Below are 9,835 nucleotides of genomic sequence, written 5' to 3' on the forward strand. Positions count from 1 at the left end.
AGTGAATGAAGAGAGAAAGAGAGAGAGAGAGAGAGAGAGAGAAAGGGGGAGAGAGTGAAGAGAGAATGAAGGAGAGAGAGAGAGAATTAGAGAGGGGGATAGAGAAGAGAAAAAGAGAGTGGGGGAGAGAGAGAGAGAGATGGAAGAAGTGATGCGGAAAAAGTAACAGTCAATGTTGCCTTGTCCTGTGGGAGAATAAAAGGTGGTGAATAAAAATGTAAGACATATAGCGAGAAAAGGTAAAGGCAAACCACAGAGTGAATGATAAAAAAAAAAAGAGAGCAAGAGAGAGCACGACGAAGAAGTGATGAGAAAACTGTCACAGTCAAAGCTCAACACAGAGTAAATGATAGCTGGGCACGAGTGAATAACTAATGCTGCTATTTTGAAGCACACGTAAAAGCAAAACACACTTCTGGCACTGCAATCGTGTGTTTGCTGGCCCAGGAGTGGTGCGTGCATGTGTACGCTCGCTGTCTGCTCTTTTTGGAAGCACATACTCGTGCTTGTGGCGCACCCCTGCTAACTCCTGCAAGGTGGATGCTGCCACAAGCATGGGTATGTGCTTCCAAAAAGAGCAGAGCGACGGCTAAAGGTCCTCCAATGCAGCGCATGTGTGCTGCATAGGGGAGACCTAAAAATGTGCTTGCAGCATAAACGTGAAAGAATCCTTATTAATGCTGTGGAAAATATATTATTTACTCATATATATGTATATATATACACACACACATATATATATGTATGTTTATTAAAGTGTATACAAAATGATGTAGAAAAATTTTGAACTATGCAATCATTCTAACATGTGCCCCTTTAGTAAGGCCTAACAGCCTTTTACACTTGACTCATGCTCATAGCATAATAGAGGTTTAGTTAGAACACTTTGTCTAGCATCAGCAGCTTACTTAAGAATGTGCTGACTTCAAACTAGTGTTTCTTTAGCTTCCTCACAACATATTAAAGCACCTAACTAAATACAATAAGCTTTGCTGTGACTGTTTGAATAAATAATGATTTAGATATATTATGTTGATGCTTCAAAGAATAATAGGGCCAGTTTGCCCCATCATATGCGACTTGCTTTGTATTCACAATGGACATAAAACGCATCTTTTAGCTTAGGTAAGAAGGTCCTCATGAGAGCTTTCCTCTATGCAATGAAGTCCAGAAACAATGTTTTACACTTTGTCGGAGTGAATGTTTACCAGGAGAATCAAGAGAAGCAGCATCAGAAGTTGACATCACCATCGGATTAACGGTTTACATTGGAGGACAGTAGCCAACGTCTAATAAGTGTTGATACATTATTGTGCGATTTTATATGAACAGGTGTTCCAAGCTCATTAGAAAAGCAACTCTGACTCTGATCCAGATATCTTTTTCTCTGCTTTGCGACTCTTCTATCGGAGTTGGTCTTTAACTTTTGTTGCCAAAAACTACTGCTAAAGGTGACTTTATTCTTCTTTACTCAAAGACCCTTTTCTGATCAATGCTATTGATCACTCTATTATTGACGGTTGCTATTGCTATTGCAGCTGTAGGGAAATCGGCTGACTTGCCGCAATGACTCTTTATGAGTAGTTCATCTTATATTCTGAGTCTTGTTCTTTTCCAAAAAGAACTCTTCATGGGTTCCATTTATAGTAGATTAGATTCCTTAGCTAGGTTGGATAATCAAATCAATCTTTTATTGATATTTCTGCAAATAGACTAATCTTTTAAGATAAATAAAGGTGTCTAAACTTAATCAATCTCTCATCATTGACTGAACATTAATAATCTGACCGTTGATTATATAGGCGTAGTTTATGTCTTTGTTCTCGCTCCATTCTAATACAGTGGCAAAGGTCTATTGACTTTTCAAGATCCATTAGGATTTTCCATAGAATGAAATTTGAAAATTGGGTGTTTAGTCTTAAATACTATTCTTGGATAATCCTCAGGCTCCCGCAAGAGTTAAAGGCAAAACTACAAACCCCACATGCAACATGTTCTTGACTGAAATGCCAGGAATGGCTGATGGTATTATAATTCATAGCAACACTTGGCAGATTTGTGAGGCATTTTCTTATAGGTATTCAAGGGTTAAAAAGCCCAGTTGGTAGAACGGCAGAGATAACCTTTAAAATAAAGACATGTGCAGCTCCCCGCTTATGGGCTGGGCCATAAGAACTATGCAATTTTGCGGCCGAGTTTTCCTTATAATTATGGACTTGCCACATACTTCATCTACCGCATAATTCAAAATTTGCAAACATACGTGACAAGAATTTTCAATTCTATTAAGGACAAGGAGGCGAGGATTATGCTATTCTCATTTCTTTATTAGAAATGCCCAGCAGCCAATAAAACAAGTAAAACTACAATACCCATGAACATTAGGGTAACCACCATAGGGACCACAGTATATAAGGTCCAGAAGAGTGTCTCACTTCCTCTTTCTTTGGTGAGAAAACAGTTTAAGGAAACCAGAAATCCAACATGGAAAGTCAATTAAGGAAAACACCATCGCCAATCCAGGACGACCAAGAAAAATCCAGGAAGTAAACAACTGAAGAACACTGGATCCACAGTCCCCGAAAGAGCAGGCCGGAAAACCAGGCGTCCTCGAAAACCTTCACTTAGGATCAGATCCTGAAAAGAGACATAGAGCCGTAACACACATCCCGTGCAAAATAAGCATAAACAGAAGGGGGGGTAGAAAAAACAAGGCAATTGCTTAAAGTCAACAGCAATTGGAAATACAACCTGTTTACAGCAGTAATAAATACATACAAAACTGGGTGGGATAATCCTCGCCTCCTTGTCCTTAATAGAATTGAAAATTCTTGTCACGTATGTTTCCAAATTTTGAATTCTATTTCAGGACAGGAGGCTCTGATTATGCTTGTTCAAAGCTGATCCACCACTACAGAAGCAACATGAGCAATAGGTTTATAATAAAACGTTTTAAAAACAGAATCAGAAGATGAATCAGTGGCCTTCATAATGTCAAACAAGGTGACACCCATCGAGAAAGCTTTAGAAGCCATTGCCCCTCGAGCTGAATGTGCCCCAATCACAGACACATCGATACCTACTTCCGCCATGAGCCATTGTACCCACCGAGCCAAAGTAGCCGGGATAACGGGGCGAAAAGGTTTCTGCAAAGCAATCAACAGCAGGCCCTGCAAATCGGAACGTAAAGAAGCAGTACTTACTTCGTAATCCTTGAGATATTGAACAACACAAAGGTTGCCATGGGTGGGGAAAGAAGGATAAGTAATGGACGCAGTATTAGTCTTGGTATGCCGAGAGAGATGAAACGTGACGCCCTCAGGCGTAAAATGGCGGCCAGCCAAATCCAAAGCACGGACATCAGATACTCGTTTGCAAGAGACCAGACACAACAACATAATGGGTTTGGCCGACAACTGTTTACGAGACAATAAAGAATTGACAGGCCAGGCCTCGAGAAAACGTAGCACCACCAACACGTCCCATAAAGAAACGTATTTAGGGCAAGGAGGATTTGCCAAACAAATACCTTTGAGCAATTTAGCAATTAAAGGATGTTCACCCGCCGGCTTGCCATCCACGTGGAGATGGCCCGCGGAAATGGACGAACGGAAATTGTTCACCGTGCGATAGGCCAAACCAGACGAAGCAAGGGAGGCCAAAAAATTAACCATTACAGAGACATCTGCTGAAGTGGGATCAACTTTCCGTTGAACACACCAGTCACACCAACAGTTCCAAGATCCCCTGTAGCGTTTGTGGGTACTGGGGGACCAGGCGTCACTAATGAATTTGGAAGCGTCTGCAGAAAGGCCTGGGACCTACCAACGTTCCCCGAAATCCGACACACCAACGGAAGGAGAGACCCTGACAGAATCAGGGGATGCGGATTGTGAAGAGGATCTTGCAGGTTATTCCACTTCTGGGGAAGAAGGAGCGGCAGCGCACAAGTCATCTCTACGAGAACCGGAAACCACGCTTGAGCTCTCCACAAAGAAGCAATCAGGATCAGCTCCGAGTAATAACGTTTTGAGTAAGCCAGCACTCTGGGAATCATCATGAAAGGGGGAAAGGCATAACACAGAGTCGACGGCCACAGTTGCAGAAAGGCATCTGTGGCGAGGGCTTCCGGATCCGGTCTCCAACTGAAGAACAGCGGGAGTTGGGTGTTGAGGCGAGAGGCAAACAAATCTATCTGACACTGGCCCCATGTCCGGAGAAGGTGGGGAACACGCGGGGATGGGGTCTCCAATCGCTGAAGTCCCTCAGATGTCTCGAATTCCAATCCGCAATTGCGGCCGGGGTGATGCAGGGTAATCTTTCGTTGCAGACAAAAATGCCAAAAGTCTTTGGCAATCTCCGCCAGTAACCTCAACCGAGTCCCGCCCAGCTTGTTGATATAACAGACTGCTGATACGTTGTCCATGCGTATAAGTATACAGCAGTTGGATTGAAGGGGCGAGAGGCAGCGAATCGCATAGGATCCTGCCAGGAGTTCCAGACAATTGATGTGGAGGGATAGCTCCTGGGGAGACCATCGACCCCCCGTCGAGACTGGGCTGCACCGGGCCCCCCAACCCCACAGGCTGGCATCCGACTCGATCACTATCTCTGGGGAGGAACCGAACAGGGCTCGACCATTCCAAGCATCCATGTGGTCCAACCACCATTGCATCTCCCACCTCGCCTCCTCCGAGAGAGGAATCTGGTCTGAATATCGGAGGCCTTTTTGGAGATGACGTATCTTTAGGCGCTGCAAAGCTCTGTAATGCAGAGGGGCCGGGAAGATCGCTTGAATGGAAGAAGCCAACAGACCGACAACTCGTGCTAACGACCTCAATGACACAGTCGGTTTCGCAATAACTGAAGCTAACTTCCGCTTGATATACCAAATCTTCTGAGTGGGTAATAGAAGCTGACATGAAAGAGAGTTGACTCGGAAGCCCAAGAAGTCTATCTCCTGAGTCGGACCCAAGACGGATTTCTGAACGTTCACCAGAAAGCCTAGGGACTGCAAGAGGTCTATGGACCATTCTAGGTGAGTCAATAACCGGAGCGGACAATCCGCCAGAAGGAGGATGTCGTCCAAGTAAATGATCAGACGAACACCCCGACTGCGTAAGGACTCGACGACCGGCCTCAGAAGCTTCGTGAAGCACCACGGTGCCAACAAGAGGCCGAATGGGAGAACCTGATACTCGTACCACGTCCCTCACCAATGGAACTGGAAGAAATGCTGATGAGGACGAAAGATGGGGACGGACAAGTAGGCGTCCTTGAGGTCCAGACGAACCATCCAGTCCTTCTCTCGTAGAAGGTCCCGTAACAGATGGATCCCTTCCATCTTGAAGTGTCTGTAAACCACTCCTCCGTTGAACTCCTTCAGGTTGAGAACCAAGCGGGAGCCGCCGCCCTTCTTTTCCACTAGAAAAACCGTACTGACGAACCTCTGTGGATGTGGCACGGTTGGAACAATCGCCCCCTTCAAGAGAAGTGACTTTAGTTCCTCGGAAATGAACTCCTGATCCCGTTGGGAAAAGCAAAGAGAAGAGGGAGGGTGGGTTTGACGTTGGGGTTTTTAAAACTCTATTTTATACCCTTGGACCGTCTCCAACACACAAGCATCGTTGGAGATCAGTCGCCAATTGTCTAGAAAAAATTGTATCCTACCCCCCCAGAACCACACTGCAAGCAGGAATCAGGCTCACCTGAAGTTGCGGAATCCTGGTATCCACCAGAGGCTCCGCCGGAACGTCCCTTCTTGTATTGACCCCTGCCTTTTGTAGAGGGATAGAAATTGGACCTTTGGGAATAACCGGAATCTTGCTGTCCGCCTCTGTGGGACTGATACCCCCTCTGGTTGGGTTGTTGGGAACCACGGCCGAACGAGCGTCCCCCATTTCGTCCAGCCTTGCTGAAAACCGGACGGAACGCCTGTCGCAGCGAGGCCTGAGCTTTGTCCAAACCACTGAAGGTGGAGACAAACTGAGTCAGCTCTTTCAAAAACGGTTGACCAAATAGCAAACCCTGAGCAGCTGGACCAGATTCTGATGTGGAAAGCTCCGCCAGCTTTGGGTCAAGCTTAAGGAGTATGGAGCGGCGCCTTTCGCTAGAAATAGCGCAGTTGTCATTGCCTAGTTGGCAAATCGCCCTTGTAGCCCACTCAATAAGCTCATCGGGATCCACTGACGCTGACAACTCCCAGTAAATCAAGAACCTTGTCTTGACACGAGCGCCAAGAACCGCCCAGACCCTTCTTCGGATCCTTAGCAAATGTGCGCAGATAAGTAACCATCGTAGGATCCACCTCAGGTGTTTCTGCCAGGTGGTCCGTGAAATCCGGCCTAGGGCACTCCGAACGGAGTCGCGCACGCACCTCCTTCTCAAAAGGCTGACGTATGTGTTGTTGAACATACCTCGCCACTGCCGGGGACGGGAGCCAGCAGTAGAGTGTGGGTGGACAATGTCAGAGGGGTCAAAAGTAGGAACAGGTGGATGAGTGGGAGCATCTAAAAAATGCTCTTTACACTTCTTCTTGCTCGGAGGAGGATCTGTGTGGTCAGAGGACGAGGAGGAATGTTGGTCATCGGTATCAGTGGTACCTGCGGTGGGTTTGGACTTGACAGACGACAGGGACTTCGCCAACCTCTGAAAATCAGAGGCATGAGGGTTATTCAGGGACGCCGAGGACTTACGTGCAGCAGGCACCCAACCCTGCTGCTGCGCATAGTGGGTTAAATGATGCTTCAGAGGCGTAATGGCGCGAACCAGCGCCTTATTGACGGAGTGCTGCACACCTTGGTCCAGAGCCTCCACCAAATCCTGTTCTAATGGCTCAGAGGCGTCGTCCTCATAGTAACAGTCATCCTGATAATAATATTCACTCATGATTCTCAGATAGTGAAGAATATGCCCACTAGATGACTGAACTGAAAAATTATTCGAAGGTGGAAGGAGGGCTTGTTGTCAAGAAAAAGCACTCTAGGAAGGGCCTATGCAAGTATTATACAGCCGGAAGCCTTAGTGAGCAACCGGCGTCAGCAGGGGTTAATTTCAAGGCCATGGGCGTAGACGCTGCAAGAGCTGTCCTTCAACAAGCTCCGACGCCATAAGGAGACAGAGAACACGGGAAACACCAACCGCGCATGCGCGGATACCGGCTGCCTTGGAGTCAAAGAGAGGAGCTTGCGCACAAACGCGCGAGCCCTCAAACCCCCGAACTTCAACTCCATAAAGCAACTGACACGGGCACAACACGCCCTGACCCAAGGAGGTAACACACGCTCCCCAACCGCGACGAGAACACAGAAAAACTGCCGCAATGAAGCAAGCACACAAGTGCAGGAGCGTGATACAGAGTGCGAGGAAGCGCCAAGTGAAATACAGCAAAATATGCACAAGAGAAATGCACTTAACTGGCTGCGGAGCAGCAAAGAAAGAGGACGTGCGACACTCTTCTGGACCTTAAATACTGTGGTCTCTATGGTGGTTACCCTAGTGTTCATGGGTATTGTAGTTTTACTTGTTTTATTGGCTGCTGGGCAGTTCTAATAAAGAAATGAGAATAGCATAATCGGAGCCTCCTGTCCAGAAATAGAATTTGCGGATTTTACACACACAAAATTAGGGTTTTAGTTCCAGAGGATCTACAGATACTAAAAACATGTTGACACGCAAAGGTCGAATGGTCACCTTTCAATTGCTTAATTTGAGTGTTAAACTGTTACTAGTGAGGTTGAACCTTTGCTGAGAGGGTGTAAAAATAGACAAAACAATGCAGTAACAACGCCACAAACTGCGCCACATTACGCCACATAATTTTCCTTTCCTTGCCGCATAATCTAATCAACGCTGCCACTTACGTCTACTTTCTTTGGCAAAACATACCGACATGGGAGAAGCATTATTTGCCAAAACAGAGCAGTTGGCGAATCTGACGAGAGTGATACTGAGAAAAGGAAAAAACACATCTTGCAGACTCCCTTATCCTGACCCTATCCAACCTACGTCCTACAGTACGATTTAAATAAAGTGGCAGTGCCTGCAACACCACTGCCATTCGTGCTGCCCTGCGAGGGCACCATTGCAACCACATCATATAGATCAACATTACTGGACCGTAATACGGTAAACTTGCAAGAGTAACAATGCTAGAGTTGCAGAATGAGCAGAAACAATCTATAAGCACCCTCTCCTCTCGCACATTAATCTGTATGAATGCTAGACTACCATCCGCGCACACGAAAGTGATATTCACTCAGAGACAGAGCAGGGCGAAGGGAAGAGATTGACGTAACGCGTGCCCAATCTCGGCTGGAGTTTCTCTTCTAGCACATGCACATTAGGGCGGGCAAAGGCGGTGCTTCGCCGTGACAAGTTGCACGAAGACCAGGCACTGCACTGGCAGCGCCGCAGAAATATTTACTAGCACAGTCCGTTGTGACGCCGCCCCAAAACATCCCCTTCGCACAATACAGAGATGCGCCATATTTTGATAGCTTACCTTATCTGATATGAGACCCCTACACAGCATTCATCGACTACTCGCAGGCGACCAACTTCCTGTTTACTCTGTTTCCCCTCCTATTCTGGAAGGCCGACGTGGCCAGTGTGTCCCGCCTTCTCCTCCCCCCACCGCTTAAACCTGTGTGTTTCTCTAAGGGACACGTCAACTGGCAGCGGTCGGCTTTGTTTGGACTAATTGGCATAGGTTTACTCCAGCGTACGTAAGGACAACTGGACTGCTGAGTCATAAACATTCGACTGAGTGCAGTTAGGGGAAGGCGGTAGAATGACGTTGTACTTTAGAGAGGATGGGGCGTTACATCTTTGAATCTGGGGAACGGAGTTCGAGTCTCAGCGTCGTTTCAACATCCTGTGGTTCTAGGCAAATCACTTAATCTATCCTTTCTTAAAAATTAATGTAACCCAGTGGTCAAAGAAGTAGGGAAACTGTGAGTGGAGAATTAGAAGGTGGGAATAAACAGTGGATTGGGTCAGTGGGCGGAGTCAGAGGTGTGGCCAGAAAGAGAAAACCATCCCAATTTTTAGTATTTGGTTGGCATTTGACAGACCAGATACAGCTTATTACTTTATTTAATTTAACCGATAGATACACATGTTTATTTAAGATTTAATATGAGTTATTGACATAAAAAACATTCACAAAGTGGGATACTTTTCCAATCATAGAATGATCCAAATATGCTTAAAAGTGGATTCACAAGCCATTTGTCTCTGAGCCATGCAGTTTCCATCATCTGCACTGCTCTCTTTTTAGAGAAGAACAGTTCAAACATGGATGGCAAAATATCCTAGTTTATAAATGTTTTCCACACAATTATGGCTCTTCCATAGTTGCCACATAACATATAATATGCTGCATTACCTGATAATTTTAACAAAAATATTGTTTGCAGCTCAAACAGATCAAAAGTTACTAAACATGTGACTTGTGTTGCTGCAAAGTGAAGGGCCCTTTGCAAAGGTTGACTGGTCACCTTTCTCACTTTTACATCTGTATGTTACACTGTTACTAATGAGGCAAAATCTTTGCAGCAACTGTTGGTATGTGTAACAATGTCAAAATAATAAGGTATAAATAAGATAATGTATCAAATTACGCTGCAGCCTTTTTTTGCTGCATAATTTAGTTAACACTGCAATATTATTTATTCTTCCATTGCAGCATCATTCTAGTGGTCGGAAAGCAGGCAGCACATGTTAAAAGTACTTGTGCATGAAGTAGAGAAACTGTGAAGTTTGCAAACTTATTTTGGTGTGCGTGCAAATCCTGCATTGCCGGTCCCTGGTGAGTTGCACTCCTACTGCTGAA

The 9,835-nt window shown here is 45.7% G+C and overlaps 1 protein-coding gene across 1 annotated transcript in view; it reads right to left on the minus strand.

The window, feature by feature from the left end:
* Window positions 1-8,884, minus strand: part of TRIQK (triple QxxK/R motif containing) — a 413,105-nt gene extending 404,221 nt beyond the window's left edge. Inside the window, exon 1 of the mRNA XM_086965987.1 lies at window positions 8,504-8,884. The gene's annotated coding sequence lies outside the window, so the exon portion shown is untranslated. The remainder of the gene's footprint in view (window positions 1-8,503) is intronic.
* Window positions 8,885-9,835: the final 951 nt, after the last annotated feature.

The sequence above is a fragment of the Lissotriton vulgaris genome, chromosome 4_1 (genome assembly GCF_964263255.1).
Source record: "Lissotriton vulgaris chromosome 4_1, aLisVul1.2, whole genome shotgun sequence".
NCBI classification, from domain to species: Eukaryota; Metazoa; Chordata; class Amphibia; order Caudata; family Salamandridae; genus Lissotriton; species Lissotriton vulgaris.